The sequence below is a fragment of the Tachyglossus aculeatus genome, chromosome 1 (genome assembly GCF_015852505.1).
Source record: "Tachyglossus aculeatus isolate mTacAcu1 chromosome 1, mTacAcu1.pri, whole genome shotgun sequence".
NCBI lineage: Eukaryota > Metazoa > Chordata > Mammalia > Monotremata > Tachyglossidae > Tachyglossus > Tachyglossus aculeatus.
In genome coordinates, this window is record NC_052066.1 from 158,845,716 (window position 1) to 158,865,176 (window position 19,461).

General features: G+C 44.3%; 1 protein-coding gene and 1 non-coding gene across 2 annotated transcripts in view; both read right to left on the bottom strand.

Moving 5' to 3' along the window:
• The window catches only part of KCNK13 (potassium two pore domain channel subfamily K member 13), a 105,790-nt gene that overhangs the window by 18,845 nt on the left and 67,484 nt on the right, over window positions 1–19,461 (bottom strand). The window lies entirely within an intron of this gene.
• LOC119934083 lies at window positions 9,462–9,599 on the bottom strand. Its single transcript, XR_005452858.1, has one exon. It is a non-coding gene; the product is annotated as a small nucleolar RNA SNORA7 (small nucleolar RNA).

Here is a 19,461-nt window from a genome sequence, read left to right on the forward strand (position 1 = left end):
CAGAAAGAAAAAACGTATTGCTGAGAGTGGGGACGGAAAGAAAGGATGTCAGAAAGGCATTCAGAAGGGAAGAATTATCAGGTCAGGCATTTACTCCTTCCTGGCTGCAAAGAGACTGGCATCCAAAAACTCAGAGAGAACTAGGTGGAACCTGGATAATCCTACCTTTGAGGCTTTGGAATATGTGAGGAAACCCCACAATGCTGAAAAATCACAAACCTATAGAAACACCTTCCTACTATTGAGAGTGGAGAGGTGAGTGGTTGAGTTTACTGCTCACAACTTCCCTTCTTGTGGATTTGGGGTTGGGATAGTTTTGCCCATACTCAATGGGTTTGACTAGAAAATGTTTGGCCCTGGGTGCCTCCCGGAAGAGACCAGATGAGCTCTGGCCGACTTTGGGGACTTGTCAAGAAGCAGGGAAAGAACTGCGCTGGGCAACTGGCCCAGGGTCTATGGGCCTTATGACTTCATCTGTGGCCCGCAGGGCCTTGGTATTTTTTCCCAGATTGTTGTGCCCTGTGTCCGTGCCCTTGGCCAGCTCCAGAACAAACCCCAACTTTCACATTTGGGATTAAAGCGCTGGGGATCGATGATTTAAGGCTGTGCCTGCGAAGAAGCGTGGCTCAGTGGCAAAAGCACAGGCTTGGGAGTCAGAGGTCGTGGGTTCTAATCCCAGCTCTGCCTCTTGTCAGCTGTGTGACTTTGGGCAAGTCACTTAGCTTCTCTGGGCCTCAGTTTCCTCATCTGTAAAATGGGGATTAAGACTGTGAGCCTCACATGGGACAAACTGATCACCTTGTATCTCCCCCAGCGCTTAGAACAGTGCTTGGCACATAGTAAGCGCTTAACAAATACGAAAATTATTATTATTATTATTATTAAGCCCCTGAGGAGCGTGGGGTTTTGAGCCAGAACTTGGCTGCATATCCCAGGATGACCTGGACCAGGCGGAACCCCTAAAATCATGTGGCCAAAAGGTCAACTTGGCCTTCAACTCTTCCCCACCTGCCAACTACCATAGAACGCTGAGCCTTTGTTGCTCTCGCTGGGATGAAAATGGATCTGGGTTCATTTTTCAGGTCTGGCTGCTGGAAGAGATGAACCCAACAAAGGGTTGTGGTGGGGGCTGACAGACAACAGGGATTTCTCTTAAATCTCAGAAACACGACCCCCTTGATAAGGCACTTGTCTATATGCTGTACGTGTGTGAAGGTGAACGCCTCTGAGCTTTTTTGTGCAATGCTTTATCCTGGCATTCAAAAAAAAAATCACACGACTTACCATAGCAACCCTGGAATAGGCTGGAACAGAAAGTTCCAGTGAGAGCAAGAACATCACTCCAAAAATTACACTCCTAGAGAGTCCTTGTTGTTTCTGGTACTTCAGCAGGGATTTTCAATAAGCAATCTCAGAGGCAGCACCTAAGAGGGGTGTTCTGCTCTTGTGGAGGGGGAGATCTCTGACCAGACACGTTCCGGAAGATAACTGTGCATTCTGGGATAAGCGGACCACCATCACTCAGAAAAAAAATATGTAGCAAATAGTGACAAAACACTAAATTTCCTATGTAGCAAATAGTGACAAAACACTAAATTTCCATTCCGGAGGATTAAAAAAGAAAGCAACGGGATGGCAATTGGAGATGGTTTGGGCTCTACCAAGAATAAAGATGAAAAACGGAATACAAAAGAAGGCCCAGGAGGCTAGGAACAGGATGGTTTACCTTCTCCTCATCTCTGAACAGTTTCCTTATCTCTGGTCTCTTTCTTAGCTCTTCTCTGGCTTTGTCCCTCCTCCTGCCCCACTCCAGCACTCACAAAGGCTTGGTCTCAGGCAAGAATGATGGAGTGAGATGAGGCACTGCAGACCAACCTCATGCTCAATTCAGAACCTTGGGCAAACATTTGCTACTCTCACTATTCAAAAGAGATAGTGGTAAGTTTTCAAATCACACAACAGGAGGAAGAAAAAGAAAACCCTTCTGTTTTTTAAAATTAGTGTTAATGCTTCTTGGCTCCCCCAACCCAGTCCTCCCTCCTCTGCCTTTTCCCTCAGCTCCTTCAAATTAGCCAGCTCCAACATTTCCCCCGTATCCAATAACTTTGGATTGCCCCCTAATTTGATATTGTTTTCCAGCTACAATTATGTCATTTTAGGATTTCTTCTGAATTATTTTTGGCGGGATGGGAGCTGGAGGGTTTGGTAAGCATTTAAAAGTTGAAATAATAAAAACTTTTTATTAAAACATAGGGCAGAAGGAAACTCAAGAGGTCGGCTGCTTCAGCCCCCTGCAGATCTACAATTCTGAATAGAGAAGCAGTGTGTCCTATTGGAAAGAGTCAGGCTGGGGAGTCAAATGACCTGGCTCCTAATCTCAGCTCTGACAAGTGCTTGCTCTGTGACCTTGGACAGGTCACTTTACTTCTCTGTGCCTCAGTTTCTTCAACTGTAAAATGGGGATTCAATAACTGTTCTCCCTCCGTCTTAGACTGTGAGCCCTGTGTGGGGCAGGGGCTGTGTCCAGCCTGACTGACATATCTCCCCTAGCCCTTAGAACAGTGCTTGACAAACAGTAGGTGCTTAGAAGAAGTAGCATGGCTCAATGGAAAGAGCCCGGGCTTGGAAGTCAGAGGTCATGGGTTCTAATCCTGGCTCCGCGACTTGTCAGCTGTGTGACTCTGGGCAAGTCACTTAACTTCTCTGTGCCTCAGTTACCTCATCTGTAAAATGGGGATTAAGAAAGACTGTGAGCCCCATGTGGGACAACCTCATTACCTTGTATCCCCCCAGCACTTAGAACAGTGCTTTGCACATAGTAAGCACTTAACAAATGCCGTTATTATTATTAACAAATACCATAGTAAATAAATACAGATCATTAGTAGCTGTTTTCAAAGGCCTCCAGCATCAGAGATACCATGACTTCCACTCATCCAATGGCTAATGGCCCTTAGAGCCAGAAAATTATTCCTCAGATCCACACTCATTCAATAGTATTTACTGAGTGCTTACTGTATGCAAAGCACTGTTCTAAGTGCTTGAACTCTTTCTTGCCTCAATTTAAACCCATTTATTCTGCTGACATGAAAAATAAAGGATTGTGAAGGTTGAGGTGTCACTAACAAGTTTGGCTTACTTTGGTTATTATACACGCTGACTCTATGTGCATGGTGGTTAATTACGAGGCCTTGTAAACGAGTTTAAGAAATGTCACTGATCTGGGAAAATTTTTTCACTAGTTTTCAAAATGTTACGTCTTTCCCTTTCCTTCATTTTCCAGGGCCACCCTCTCCCCACCAATTCTAGCACTTATCTAAGAGAGCACAAGTACCAAATGCAGAAAATCCATTCACACTCTTTGCTCTTTCCCTCAGAGAGCTAAAATCCAAATTTTCTTCAGGCCTCTGATTTCTTTTTGACACTTTTCATCAAGATCACGGATCTGAGAGTCAGAGGACTTGGGTTTTAATCCCAGCTCTGCCACCTGCCCGCTCTGTGACTGGGCAAATCCTTTACCTTCTCTGTCCCTCAGTTTCCTCAACTGAAAAACAAATATTAAATCTTGCTCTCCCTCCCTCTTAGACTGTGAGCCCAGTGTGGGACAATTCTGTGTACAACGGGATTATTTTAAGCACATAGTAAGTGCTTAACAAATACCACAGTAATTATTATTCTTATTATCATGTACATTCTTGGAGCAGCAGTGCCACTTAGAATCTGTCATTCAGTCAATCAAGCAATACTATTTACCAAGCACCTACTGTGCACAAAGCACTGTACTAAGCACTTGGAAGAGTATGGCAGTTAAAACAGGAAACATGAATGCTTCTTATTTTAATAATAGTAAGACTTTACTACATGCCAGTCACTGGATACAAGAAAATTGGGTTGGACACAGTCCCTGTCCTGCATGGGGCTCACAGTTTTAATCTTCATTTTACAGATGGGCACAGAGAATTTAAATGACTTGCCCAAGGCTACATTACAGGTAAGTGGTGAAGCCAGAATTGGAACCCATGACCTTCTAACTGCCAGGTCATACTCTATCCACTTCCCAAGGATGGAAGGAACACACTCATGCAGTTGCAGAAACTGAAGCCCAAGCCTGAGACCGCTTTCAACAATCATGTGGTCCAGCCAGACTGTAGACCCTATCTCTGCTGGGACCACAGCTTTCACTTGAATCAATAACTCACCCTCCTGCATGACCCAAACAACCAACGGCAGTCATCATTTGGCATCATCCTGCTTTGAGAGAACTGCCCTGTATTGACTCTGCCCAAGATGAGGCAGAATGAGACTTCGGGATTGAATGCAGCTGGGTTTGTGGGGAAAGGGAGAGCTCGGTGCAAGGTGCTGTGCCAAGGGGCAGCACTGTGAAACCAACCTCAGCGAGGGCCTGAAAAGTGCCGATTTCTGCCAGTCTACTCATGGCAACGATGGAACTGAGGCAACAACCTTAGAAAAAGAAAAGCCTTCAGTATCGCTTATTAACACTCATCAAGGTTCTCTGGAACCTGGAGAAGGGGAATAAGATTGGGAAAGAACTGTCATGTGTTTGGATAGCTAAATGCTAAAAAGAAGAGAACTATCTCTGCAGACTGAGAGAGGGCCAGGATATTGAGAAAAGTCCTGCATTTTCTTTTCTAAGTGGAGATGGCACTGAAAATTTGATTTTTTTTCCCCCTTGCCTTAAGGGTACTTTACAATCATTTAATTCTTGGAAATCTTAGGAACATGAATTGCAGTAAACATATCTAACTAGCTCTTATCCATTCTTCAAAGTCCTCCAAAGAGAAATTTAAGCTTTTGGAGTCCCAGCTTCCACAGCTCTTCTTGCTGGCAAAGATCCTGCCAGACACCTGTCCCTGATGAACCAAGCTTGCCCTCCCCTCCCAACCTGGTCATACCTCCTTTCTGATCTGCACGATTTAGTTTTACATTTGGTGACCTGGGCATTGGTACAGTAGGTCTATTTGTCTGGTAGATGGGGTAAGCAGAACATTTAATCACGGTCTGTCTCCCCCCCAAGACTGTAAGCTTGTTGTAGGCAGAGACTGTGTCTATTGACTGTTATATTGTATTCTCCCAAGAGCTTAGTACAGTGCTCTGCACACAGTAGTACAATTGAATGAATGATTGAATGAATGAATGAGAGCTTCCCAAGGGTGGCAGCTAACATTCAAGTTGTCTTGTCATTGAACAAGATTTCAATATGTGCTAGCACCATAAATGAGGACTAATAACTCAATCAATCTAAGCACTTGGGAGAGTATGATGTAACAGAGTAGGTAGATATGTTTCCTGCCTACGAGTTTACAGTTTAGAAGAGGAGATAGACATGAATATAAATAAGTATATTACGGATATGAACTAAGTGCTGTGGGGCTGAAGGAGGGGTGAATACAAAGTACAAATCCAAGAGCATAGGTGACACTGAAGGGAGTGGGAGAAGAGGAAATGAGGCTTAGTAAGGGAAGATTTCCTGGAGATGTGCCTTCAGTGAGGCTTTGGAGGTGGGGAGAGTGATTGTCAGATTTGAAGACAGAGGGCTTTCCAGTCCAGAGGCAGGACATGGGTGAGAGGTCAGTGGCAAGATAAATGAGATCGAGATACAGTGAGTAGGTTGCCATTAGAGGAGCAAGGTGTGGGGTGTGGATTGTAGTGGGCTGGATTGTAGTAGTAGGAGGAAAGGTGATTGAGTGCTTTAAAGATGATGGTTAGGAGTTTCTGTTTGATGCAGAGGTGGATAGGCAACCAGTGGAGATTAATGAGGTGTGGGAAGACATGGACTGAACAATTTTTTAGAAAACTGACTGGGGCATAAGAATGAAGTATGGACAAGAGTGGGGAGAGACAGGAAGCAGGGAGGTCAGTAAGGAGGCTGGTACAGTAATCAAGGTGGGATAAAACAAATACTTGGATTAACTTGTTAGTGGTTTGGGTGGAGAGGAAAGGGACGGTTTTAGTGATGTTGTGAAGACTGACCTGAAAGTATTTAGTGATAGATTTAATACGTGGATTAATTGAGGATAATGCCACAGTTACAGGTTTGTGAGACAGAAAGGATGGTGGTACCATATACGAAGATGGGAAAGTCCAGGGAGGACAGAGTTTGGGTGGGAAGATAAAGAGTTTTGTTTTGGACATGTTAAATTTGAGGCATTGGTGGGGCATCCAAGTAGAGACGTCCTGAAGCAGGAGGAAATGTGAGACTGAAGAGAAGGAGAGAGATCAGGGATGGAGATGGAGATTTGGAAATCATCCACATTAAGGTGGTAGTTGAAGCCATGGGAGCGAATGAGTTCTCCAAGAGAATGTGTAGATGGAGAATAAAAGGGGACCCAGAATTGAGGGACTCTCACAGTTAGGGGATGGGAGGCAGAGGAGGCACCTGTGAAAGAGACTGAGACTGAGTGGCCAGAAACATAGAAGAAGCAGGAGAGCACAGTGTCAGTGAAGCCAAGATTGGATAATGTTTCCAGGAGGAGGGGGTGATTGACAGTGTCAAAGGCAGCTGAGAGGTTGAGGGGGATAAGAATGGAGTACAGGCCATTGGATTTGGCAAGAAGGAGATCATTTGTGACCTTTGAAAAGTGGTTTCTGCGAAGGGGGAGGAAGCCAGATTGCAGGGGGACAAGGAGGGAATTGGAGGACAGGAACTTGAGACAGTGGGTGTAGACAACTTGCTCAAGGAGTTTGGAGAGGAACTGTAGGAGGGAAGCAGGGCAATAACTGGAGGGAGCCGTGGGATCAAGGGAGGTTTTTTCAGGATAGGGGAGATATAAACATGTTTGTAAGCAATGGGGGAAAAGCCAGTGAAGCGTGAACAGTTGAAGATGGTGGTCAGGGAAGGAATAAGGGAGAGGGCAAGTGCTCTGATAAGGCTGGTTGTGGTATTTGTTAAGTGCTCACTATATGCCAAGTTTTGAGAAGAGTATGGTCTAGTGGATGGTGTATAGCCCTGGGAGTCAGAAGGACCTATTTTCCAATCCAGGCTCCAACCCTTCTCTGCTGTGTGACCTTGGGCAGGTCACAACTTCTCTGGGCCTCAGTTACCTTATCTGTAAAATAGGGATTAAGATTGTGGGCCCCATGTGGGACATGGACCATATTCAATCTGATTAGCTTGAATCTACCCCAGCACTTAGTACAGTGCCTGGCACATAGTGAGCACTTAATGAAGATCATTAAAAAAGTATTATATGAAGCACTGGGGTGAGCCTGCTGTTGGGTAGGGACCATCTCTATTTGTTGCCAACTTGTACTTCCCAAGTGCTTAGTATAGTGCTCTGCACACAGTAAGCGCTCAATAAATACGATTGAATGAATGAATGGGGTAGAAATGAGATAATCAGATCCCACATGGGGCTCATAATCCCATCAGAGAAAATTATCATTTGTCAGAAGGTCTCTGCCTCTATTTCTCTACTTGTTTGTTTGTGATCTTCTCTAAATATTTCTCCAACTCCTGTATTTAAGTATAAGCTGGGCCCTGGACTTAACAACGGCACTGTACTGCTTCAAAGTGGTGCTGGACAGAGGGTCAAGTACTGCTTAGAGTCCATAATTACACTTTGGCATTAGGTGTTTTTTCTAACCCTGTTTAGGGCGTGAAGAGGTACAGAGGGGTAGGATAGAGTACAAGAACAGATAAGGGTTCCCTGTCATGGCTGATGAAAACGATCCATTCATCATGGAAGCTTCTCCCCTAGACTGCAAACTCTTTGTGGGCAGGAAACAGTGTAACTCTGTTACACTGTAGTACCCCAAGTGCTAGGTACAGTGTTCTGTATACAGTAAGCGACAATGAACATACCATTAATTAATCACTATGTAACCAAGTTTGTGCTCAACTGCCAGGGTGGAAGAGCAATTTGAGATATAAAAAAAGACACAGGAAAAACAAACATAGGGGCAGATTAAGGGGAAACAGAATGGAGAAATGAAACTTCCTCCTGCAAATGAATGACTTAAATGTGACAGCTTGTACAAATGCACAGCCCAGGCACAATGTGAAAAGGAAGTTTAACATCACCAAAATTTGACTCAAAGTGAAGACAGCTGGAATCCAAATGGATCACAGAGCTTTTTTGATACATGCTTTACTTCTTGGGGTACAGCCCAGAGGACTCAGGTACATGAAACTCAGAGGTTAAGTTTTAATGCTGAGGGTGGGGAAGTGAGGGAGGGGAAAGGTGAGTGAGATCTCAAAAATTCCATGACTTTTAACGGTATTTGTTAAGCACTTACTGTGCCTCAGGCACTGTACTAATGGCTGAGGTAGATACAAGCTAATCAGGTGGGACACAGTCTATGTCCCACATGGGGCTCACTGTCTTGATTCCTATTGTACATGTGAAGTAACTGAGGCACAGAAAATTGACGTGATTAGCCCAAGATCACACAGTAGACAAGTGGAAGAGCTGGGATTAGAACCTAGATCCTCTGATTCCCACTCCCGTACTCTTTTCACAAGGCTTGGATGCTTCTCAGATGGACTTTGGGACTGTACTCCCTGGAGTTATGGAGTCCAAGCTGACTAACCCCATGTCCATATGCAGCAAGTCGAGGGAAGCCATAAGAAAGGCCAGATTTGGTGGCTGGAGAAGGCCTAGGATGCTTCACTGGAAGCAGTGACTTGCATATTTGCCCTACTTGTTTGGAACCCTGAATTGAACAGTTAGGTATCTGCCTGGAAAAGCCAGGTTCCTATTCAAAATTTATATCCTTGCCCCCTCCTACCTCACTTAGTTCTTACTACAACTCAACCTGCAAACTTTTCTTCTTTAATGCCAACCTGCTGACTGGACCTCTATTGTGTCTATTTCACTACCAACTCCTCACCCATGTCCTGCCTCTCGCCTGGAACTCCCTTCCTCTTTATATCCGACAGACCATCACTCTCCCCACCTTCAATGCCATATTAAAAGTACATCTTCTCCAAAAGGCTTTTCCCGACTAAGCCCTCATTTCCTAACCTCTTCTCTCACTCCCTTCCATGTTGCCTTTGCACTTGGATTTGCACCCTTTATTCACCCTCCCTCAGCCCCACAGCACTTATGTACAATCAATCAATTATATTTATTGAGCACTTACTGTGTGCAGAGCAGTACAGTAGTGCAGTAGTACAGAGCAGACTACTGTGCTAAGCATTTTGGAGAGTACAGTATAACAATGCAATAGAGATGGGAGGCACATTCCCTGCTCACAACGAGTTTACAGTTTATTATTTATATTTGTCTTGTCAAGCCATTTCCGACCCATAGAAATTGCCATAGACACATCTCTCCCCAAAACGCCCACCTCCACCTGCAATTGTTCTGGTAGTGTATCCCTAGAGTTTTCTTGGTAAAAATATGGAAGTGGTTTGCCATTGCCTCTTTCTGCGCCGCAAACTTGAGTTTCTGCCCTCGAGTCTCTCCCATGCCACTTCTGCCCAGCACAGGTGAGTTTTGATTTGTAGCAGATTGCCTTCCACTCACTAGCCACTGGCCAAGCTAGGAATGGAATGGATATGCCCCTGCCTGACTCTTCCTTCCATAGTTGAGACGGGTAGAGTACTGGAAACTCTCCAGGTGTGACTCTGAAAGGGACACTATTTATATAGTATTATTTATATTAATATCTGGCTCTCCTTTAGACTGTTAGCTCATTATGGGCAGGGAATGTGCCTACCAGCTCTGTTATGTTGTACACTTCCAAGCACTTAGTACAGTGCTCTGCATACCGTAAGAACTCAATAAATATGATTTATCAATTGATTGATTATGACTGCTTTTGGAAGGCAAGAGGGTAATAAAGCTGTGAGACTGAGAAGAAAACATGGTTTGAAATGAATGAACAAAATTTTCTTATGTTCAATGCACCACAGAAGTAAGTATAACTGAGAAATCCCACTTTATGGGTGCAAATTTAGGAAGAGCTCAGATAATCTGGCCTTGGCATCATGTCAATTGCAGGGAAGAAAAAATTCCTGTCCTTGAGCCTTGTTCCTCATCTGCACTTGTAGCCCTGCTAACAAAGTTTCAGTTACCTCATCTGTAAAATGGGAATTAAGTCTGTGAGCCCCAGGTAGAACATGGACTGTGTTGAACCTGATTATCTTGCATCTACTGCAGGGCTTAGTATAATACTTGGCACACAGTTAGCACTAAAGAAATACCACAAAAAAATTTTGAACAGAAAAGCAGAACAAAATCCCTCGAACTCAAGATGAAACAGGGCTTTGTTTTTCTCATCCTAGTTAATAATGATGGCATTTATTAAGCGCTTACTATGTGCAAAGCACCGTTCTAAGCGCTGGGGAGAATACAAGGTGAGCAGGTTGTCCCATGGGGGGCTCACAGTCTCAATCCCCATTTTACAGATGAGGGAACTGAGGCCCAGAGAAGTGAAGTGACTTGCCCAAAGTCACACAGCTCACAAGTGGCGGAGCCGGGATTTGAACCCATGACCTCTGACTCTTTCCACTGAGCCACGCTGCTTCTCCTAGTTCAGTAGAGTCCATTGACTGTATCTGTCCCTGGCCATTTTTTGTAATCATTAGGTAGACCCTAGATCTCAGTAATCACCCCAAGCTTAGCACAGAATGGTAAGACTCTGGGGAAAAGCTTCTTTCTCAGTAGCTCATGCCTAGTGAAGGGACTCTATAATACAGATGCTGCGAAGATTGCTCATGGTTGATTCCCTTGTGACTGGGTTCTCAAAACAAATCAAACTTTCTTTAGCAACATTTCACCCTCTTCCACAAAGAGGAAGTGGACTGAGAAAGTCAAGGGAGACGACAGGAAAGGGTGAGTGGGGTAGGGGAGAGAATGCAGGAAGAGGAGTACTACTGCTTTCTTCTCATGGGCAGCATTTCCTTTCAAATAGCCCCTCTCCCAAAATATATTTTTTTCTTAACCCTCGTGAACTTCCTGGTGAAGTTTGGGGGTAGCAGTTTCAATCCCTGTAAGAGCCCTCCCACTGATTGGCAGTATTCTCCAGGAACTGGTTTGTGCATGGTGCACACAGCTGGGGGTATGGAAGGAAGTGTTAGTGATAATCAGCCTCCTTGGGGCACAAATAGGGGCTTTTTTTTCTTTGTATTTGTCAAGTGCTTATTTTGTGTCAGGCACTAAATGCTGGGATAAATACAAGCTAGTCAGGTTGGACACAGTTCATGTCCGACATGGGGCTCCCAATCTTAATCCCCATTTTACAGATGAGATAACTAAAGCACAGAGATGTTAAGTAACTTGTCCAAGGTCACACAGCAGACAAGTGGTGAAGAATGGAATTAGAACCCAGGCCCTCCTGACTCTCAGGCCCATGCTCTGTCCAGTAGGCCAAACTGCTTCCTGAACAGCCTCTGGCTTGGATTTGTCAAGGCTTTGGATAGTGGCTATTACGTTCCTTAGTCATCCACACCTGTTAATAATAGGGCCAGTGAACCAATTCCAATTGCTGTTAGATAAGAACTCTAAACGAGTACATCAATCAATCAATCATATTTGTTGTGTGCTTACTGTACTAAGCTGTTGGGAGAGTACAATATAAGAGTTGGTTTTTTACGGTATTAATTTATGTGATTACTATAGTGAGAGGCATGAGGCACTGTACTAAGTCCTGGGGTAGATACAACCTAATCAAGTGGGATACAGTGCATGTCCCACAAGAGGCTGAAAGTCTGAATCTTCCTTTTACTGAAACACAGAAAAGTTAAGTCATTTGCCCAAGGTCACATACAGCAGGCAAATGGCAGAGTCAGAATTAGAACCCTTATCCTTCTGACTTACAGGCCTGTGCTCTATCCATTAGGCCATGCTCTTATAATAATAATAACAATAATTCTCAGCACTAGAAGGGATGCATGATGACTCCAAAATTATTAACTTTTTCTAATAACATTTTATTCTAATAACATGCTAACATTTTTCCAGTATGCACTATCCCCCTCATCATATATACACACTGAAAACTGCTGATATTTGTATACAGTCCATGTCCCAAAGGGGCTCAAAGTCTTAATTCCCATTTTACAGATGAGGTAACTGAGGCCCAGAGAAGTCAAGTGACTTGCCCAAAGTCACGCAACAGACAAGTGGTGTAGACAGAATTAGAACCCAGGTCCTTTTGACACCCGGGCCCATGCTCTATCCACCAGGCCACACTGCCAGATTTACTAATGCAAAGTGAAGTGGAAAATCTGACAAATACGCATTTAATCTGGGCAATGGTTAGTGCCAAACAGGATAATCCATTTAAAAAACATACAAGTGATAATCAGTGTGGCTTAGTGGATAGCACAGGGGTCTGAGATCCTGCTTCTGCCACATGTATGCTGTGTAAATTCGGGCAAGTACTGAACTTCTGTGCTGCAGTTACCTCATTTATAAAATGGGGATTAAGACTATGAGCCCCATGTGGGACAGAAACTGTGTCCCACCCAATTTGCTTGTATCCACCCCAGTAGTTAGTACAGTGCCTGGCACTTAACAAATACCATAAAAACAAAGAAAACACTATTCATTCTGATAAAAATAACAATAATATTAGTAGCCATTGTTGTATTTTTTAAGGACGATGTGCCAAGCACAATACTAAGCACTGGGATAGATATGCGATACTCAGGTCAGACAGTTCCTGGTCATCTCAACCCCATTTGACAGATAAGGAAACTGAGGCAAAGGGAAGTTAAGTGAATTGCCTAAGGTCACACAGCAGGCAAGTGGCAGAACCAGGGTTAGAGGTCAGGTCCCCTGACTCCTAGGCCCCTGCTCTTTCCACTAAGCCAGGTTGCTTCTCAGTTTTTTAATTTATGTTCCCACCCTAATTATATTAGAAATGTAAATGTCAGATCTCCATTTCATTTGGTCCTTTGCTGAGCCAGTCCGTATCTTATCAGAGAATATGGAATGATAAGTAAATACTGGGAATTTCTTCAGTTCTAGCACAATTTCAGGGCCAGTGTTGTTCTCAGCCTCTGTAATGAGCTGAAATTTGGACACTTTGGAATAGGCTTTGCTAGTGAGAGTCACAAGAAGTTACAGTTTTGTACAAAAATTCTGCAGTGTTTTGGGAGAACTTAACTAACCCCTACAAAACCTTTGCTCTACTCATAAAAGTGAATTCAGAAGTTGCACATTGAGGCACAAGATGATTTAGCGAGACAATCGAAAACTCTCAAGAGCCATCCCCTTCTCTTTTCTGCTTGTTGGGCCCTCTCCTCTCCCCTCAGCAAACTCCAGGTTCTGTTAAACTGGCCTCATCAAATTCACAACAGAGCTGTCACCAATATCTCTCAAAAGTTATTAATATTCTTATAACATTACACCCATAAACCAGAGGTGAAACAGAATGCAATTAAATTTTAATTTTCATCTTTCAGCCTTTCTCGTTTACTTTTCCTTACTTCACAAACAACACTGGAAAATTATTGGGGTGGGAAAAAAAGGATATGAGCACCTTCTCTTTATTTTAGGTATTTCCCTTAACCATCTCCTTCAAATGTCCTCGAGGTTCCCATTTACGTAATACATTGAGGCAATTTTTCCTCAGGAATGCAGGAAGCACATTCTTTGGAAGACAGAAGGAAAGGTTATTGCAATTCCATTAGAGGGATGGGGCTTGGCTCAGAGCAAAGAACAGAAGATAGAAAGGATTACGATTATTCACTCTGTAAAGATCAAGGCTGAGTGGACATAGGTTTGGAGTTTATGAAATTAAACTAGAGTTCAAACTAGAAGTGATTTCTAGTCAAAACAGAAAGGAGTGGAAATTAATATTAAAAAGCCTATAGATGAACTCAGAATTAGCTCCAAATCCCCACACCAACAAGGCTAAAGACATCTATTGAGCTTCGAAAGCAGTGGCAAAGTCCCTGATTTACAACAAAATTAGTTCCTGAAAAACTGTGTCAAGGCAAAACATTGTAAGTTTGATTTCGTCTAGACTGTAAGCTCGTTGTGGGCACAGAATGCTTCTGTTTATTGTTGTATCGTGCTCTCGCAAGCATTTAGTACAGTGCTCTGCACACAGTAAGTGCTCAATAATTGCAACTGACCTGACCCAACACTGGATACTCAATTTTCACCAAAATCAAATCAATGGCATTTATTGGGTGTTTACTCTGTGAAGAGCACCATCATACTAAGTGCTTAATAAGTCCAAAACAATAGAGTTGTTAGAGCAGATCCTTGCCCACAAAGATCTTACAGTCTAGAGAGAGACAAACAAAATAAATTGCAGATAGGGGAAATGGTATAGTATAAGGGTTCAGAGGCTTTGGGGTGGGTTAATATTAACTGCTTAAGGAATACACAGATCCAAATGCAAAGGTGATGCAGGAGGCAGAGGGGATTAGGGGAAATGAGGACCTAATCAGGGAAGGACTCTATAAGGAGATATGAATTTAGGAGGGTTTTGATGGTGGGGCAAGTGGTGGTCTCTGATAAGAAGGAGGACTTGGGAAAGGAGTTGGCATTGGAGCTAGTTTGTGGACTGGCTCGTAGTAGGAGATCAGGGACTGAAGGAAGGAGGGGGAGAGCTGACTGAGTACCTTAAAGCCGACAGTAAAAAGGTTTTTTTTCATGTTACAATAGATAGGCAACCATTGGAGGTTTTTGAGGAGTGGGGAGCTGTAGGCTAAACTATTTTTTTTAAATGATCCAGGCAGCAGACTGAGGTATGGACTGACGAGGGGAGAGACAGGAGGCAAGGAGCTCAGTGGGAGGAAGCTTGTGTAATAAAGGCCTGGATGAGTATGGTTGCAGTTTGGATGGAGAGGAAGGGGAAGAGCAATAAAAATATGTTCAAGGTCAGAAGGGTATATGTCTATTTTATTATTATTGTTATACTTGTTAAGTGCTTATTATGTTTTAAGTACTTACTATGTGTCAAGCATTGTTCAAAACCAAGGTGTGGATACAAGTTATTAGGTTGGACACAGTTCCTGTCCCACATAAGGCTCACATTCTAAGTAGGAGGGAGAACAGGCACTGAATCCCCATTTTACAGCTGAGGAAACTGAGGCACAGAGAAGTTAAGTGACTTGCAGCAGGGCCTAGTGGATAGAGCATGGGCCTGAGAGTCAGAAGGACCTAGTTCTAATCCTGGCTCCTCCACTTGCCTGCTTTGCGACCTTGGGCAAGTCACTTCACTTCTCTGTGCCTTAGTTACCTCACCTGTAAAATGGAGATTAAGACTGTGAGCCCTATATGGGACAGAGATTGTTTTCAATCTGATTATCTTGTATCTACCCCAGCGCTTAGTACAATGCCTGGCACATAGTAAGCACTTACCAAATGCCACAATTACTAATATTATCATTATTGTTAAGTGGCAGAATAAGAATTAAAACCCAGGTTTTCTGACTCCCAGGCCCATTCTCTTTCCGCTAGGCCATGATGCTCCACTGCCAAAGGTGTTATCCAATGACTTTCAACTTTCAAATCACCCCGCTTTCTCCTTAGACACTTTAGTTCCATTTTGTAGGAGCTAGTTCATGGTGTGAAAGATGTTGGACAAAATTATGTTTAACAATTTATGATGTCAAAATGAACTTAGAGGCACTTAAATCAATCTCAGCCTTTCTCCTGTGGTGAAAGAATGTTCTCTGGCCCCTTTCCACCCTGAATTTCGACTCCAACCTTTGATTTGCTTGATTCTGCAAGACAGAATTATAGATCCTCCGTTTGGCATTTTCAAAGTCCATTTAACACTAGAAGTCTGATAATATCTACATCTTAGTTCTCTGAAATGAACACCTGGCTGTTACCAGTGCTTCTTGCATTTTGAGTTCAATTGCTTTGGGTCCAGATTGGAAGAGAAGGGAGGAAACAGGATGAAAAAGAAGAAATGGTTTCAGAGTTGAGATTGCCCAATTAATTTGTGTTACATTAGCAGATGTGAAGAATGCTGTGCTAGCAAAAGAGAAGAAAGCTTTGGGATATAATGAAAGTTCAAAATTATTTCCTCAAAGGTTAAAAAAATGGTTTGTTATTTGCTTCCAACTCAGTTACTCAGGGATTGATTATCCAATCTGAAAGTGATCGATACCTAAATGGAAACCCAAATGGATAGCTTCATTTAGATCTTTGGGATATTTTCTTCTCTCCTCCTTCTCCTCCCCTCAATTAATTCTTGGAAACTTAAATAATTGTAGACATTCTTGGGATCTCCTAGCCACCTGCTTCCCCTCACTCTTCAACTCCGCCAACATCCTCCTCCACTCCAACTCCCTCACTCACCAACTTGGACACAAGGTGGATCTCATCATCACTAGTAATTGAACCACCTCTAATAATAATAAGAAATACTATTTATTATTGTTGTTACTATTTCTTAAGCACTTACTGTGTGTCTAGCACTGTTCTATGTTCTGGGAAGATAAAGGAAAGTCAGGTCTGACGCAGTCCCTGTTCCACATGAGGCTTACAGTCTAAGTAGGAGGGAGACCAGGTATTGAATCCCCATTTACAGATGAAAGCAATGAGGCTCAGAGAAATTAAGTGACTTGCCCAAGGTCACACCACAGGCAAATTCATTCATTCATTCAATCATATTTATTGAGCACTTACTGTGTGCAGAGCACTGTACTAAGCGCTTGGGAAGTACAAGTTGGCAACATATACAGACAGTCCCTACCCAACAGTGGGCTCACAGTCTAGAAGGGGGAGACAGAGAACAAAACAAAACATATTAATAAAATAAAATAAATAGAATAAATATGTACAAATAAAATAAATAAATAAATAAATAGAGTAATAAATACGTACAAACATATCTACAGGTGCTGTATGGAGGGGAAGGAGGTAAGGCGGGGGAATGGAGAGGGGGAAGAGAGGGAGAGGAAGGAGGGGGCTCAGTCTGGGAAGGCCTCCTGGAGGAGGTGATCTCTCAGTAGGGCCTTGAAGGGAGGAAGAGAGCTAGCTTGGCGGATGTGCGGAGGGAGGGCATTCCAGGCCAGGGAGATGATGTGGGCCAGGGGTTGACGGCGGGACAGGTGAGAACGAGGCACGGTGAGGAGATTAGCAGCAGAGGAGCGGAGGGTGCGGGCTGGGCTGTAGAAGGAGAGAAGGGAGGTGAGGTAAGAGGGGGTGAGGTGATGGACAGCCTTGAAGCCGAGGGTGAGGAGTTTCTGCCTGATGCGTAGGTTGATTGGTAGCCACTGGAAATTTTTGAGGAGGGGAGTAACATGCCCAGAGCATTTCTGGACAAAGGCAATCCGGGCAGTGGTGTGAAGTATGGATTGAAGTGGGGAGAGACAGGAAGATGGGAGATCGGAGAGGAGGCTGATACAGTAATCCAGACGGGATAGGATGAGAGCTTGAACGAGCAGGGTAGCGATTTGGATGGAGAGGAAAGGGCGGATCTTGGCAATGTTGTGGAGGTGAGACCGGCAGGTTCTGGTGATGTATTGGAGGTGAGGGGTGAACGAGAGAGCGGAGTCGAGGATGACACCAAGGTTGCAGGCTTGTGAGACGGGAAGGATGGTAGTGCCGTCAACAGTGATGGGAAACTCAGGGAGAGGGCAGGGTTTGGGAGGGAAGACAAGGAGTTCAGTCTTGGACATGTTGAGTTTTAGGTGGCGGGCAGACATCCAGATGGAGATGTCCTGAAGGCAGGAGGAGATGCGAGCCTGGAGGGAGGGAGAGACAGCAGGGGCAGAGATGTAGATTTGGGTGTCATCAGCGTAGAGATGATAGTTGAAGCCATGGGAGCGAATGAGGTCACCAAGGGAGTGAGTGTAGATCGAGAACAGAAGGGGACCAAGAACTGAACCTTGAGGAACCTCTACAGTAAGGGGGTGGAAGGGGGAGGAGGAGCCCGCAAAAGAGACTGAGAATGAACTGCTGGAGAGATAAGAGGAGAACCAGGAGAGGACGGAGTCTGTGAAGCCAAGGTTGGATAGCGTGTTGAGGAGAAGGGGGTGGTCAACAGTGTTGAAGGCAGCTGAGAGGTGGAGGAAGATTAGGATAGAGTATGAGCCGCTGGATTTGGCAAGCAGGAGGTCATTGGTGACCTTTGAGAGCGCAGTTTCCGTGGAATGTAGGGGACGGAAGCCAGATTGGAGGCGGTCGAGGAGAGAGTTGGCATTGAGGAATTCGAGGCAGCTCGTGTAGACGACTCGTTCAAGGAGTTTGGAAAGGAATGGTAGGAGGGAGATAGGGCGATAACTAGGAGGTGAGGTGGGGTCAAGAGAGGGTTTTTTTAGGATGGGAGAGACATGGGAGAAGTAGGTTAGAATCCAGAATCTCTGACTCCCAGGCCTGTGCTCAATGGCGCTTCCCCTAAACTCTAACGTCACTCATGCTGAAATCTCACTCTCAGACCACAGTGTCCTAACCTGCCTTCTGTACCACATGCCCTGCCTCCCCGAAAAATACACCCTTTCCACCCGCACAGAGACCTTGACCTCTTTCACTTATCCTAAGACCTCATGTCCCACTTTCCACTCCACTCTCTGTGCCAAACTCATCTCAATCAATTAATCAATGGTATATCTCAGACTGTGAGCCCGTTGTTGGGTAGGGACCGTATCTATAATGCCAACTTGTATTTCCCAAGCGCTTAGTACAATGCTCTGCACACAGTAAGCGCTCAATAAATACGATTGAATGAATGAATGAATCTCCCATGGACCCCTGTCCATCCATCCACCTCATGCCACCAATCCCCAGCCCTGGGTCACCTCCACTGTTTGCTTCCTGCACTTGTGGCACGGAAGCGTTGTGGATGGAAGTCCAGGCAGCAGACCAATTTCAGGCATCTGAAACTCATCCTCATCTGCTATGATTTTGCCCTCTTCTCTCTCTGCTCAGCTCCACTACTTATCTTCCCTTATTGAATCCTATAGCCAAAGCCCTCACCAACTGTTCCAGACTTCTAATTCCCTCCTGAAACTCCCCCAGCACCCTCGATGTCCCCTTTGCCCTGGATGACTTTGCAAACTACTCTATTGATATCAAAACCATCAGTCTAGTATCCCCAATATCTCCCCTTCACTTCCCTCCTAAACTCCTCCACCAACTCGCTCATCCTTCTTACAGGGAGATCATCCTCCTGCTCTCAAAATCTACCCTTTCCACCTGCACCTTTGACCCCACCCCTTCACACCTTACATAAACACTAATGCCCCAACCTTCTTCTCTGACTACCATCTTCAGCCACTCATATCTGACAGCTCCTTCTCCTCTGCCTCATGAGTCCCCTATCTTAAAAAAGGAAAAAAAAAATACTGCACTATGTAGCTACTGTCCCATCTTCTCCCTCCCAATCCTATACAAACTCCTTGTGCAGGTGGTATAATAATGATAATAATAATTATGGTAGCTGTTAAGCACTTACTATGTGCCAAACACTGTTCTAAACACTAGGGTTGATACATATTAATCAGGTTGAACTGTCCCTGTCCCACATGGGATTCACACTCTTTATCCCCATTTCACAGATGAGGCAATTGAGACCCAGAAA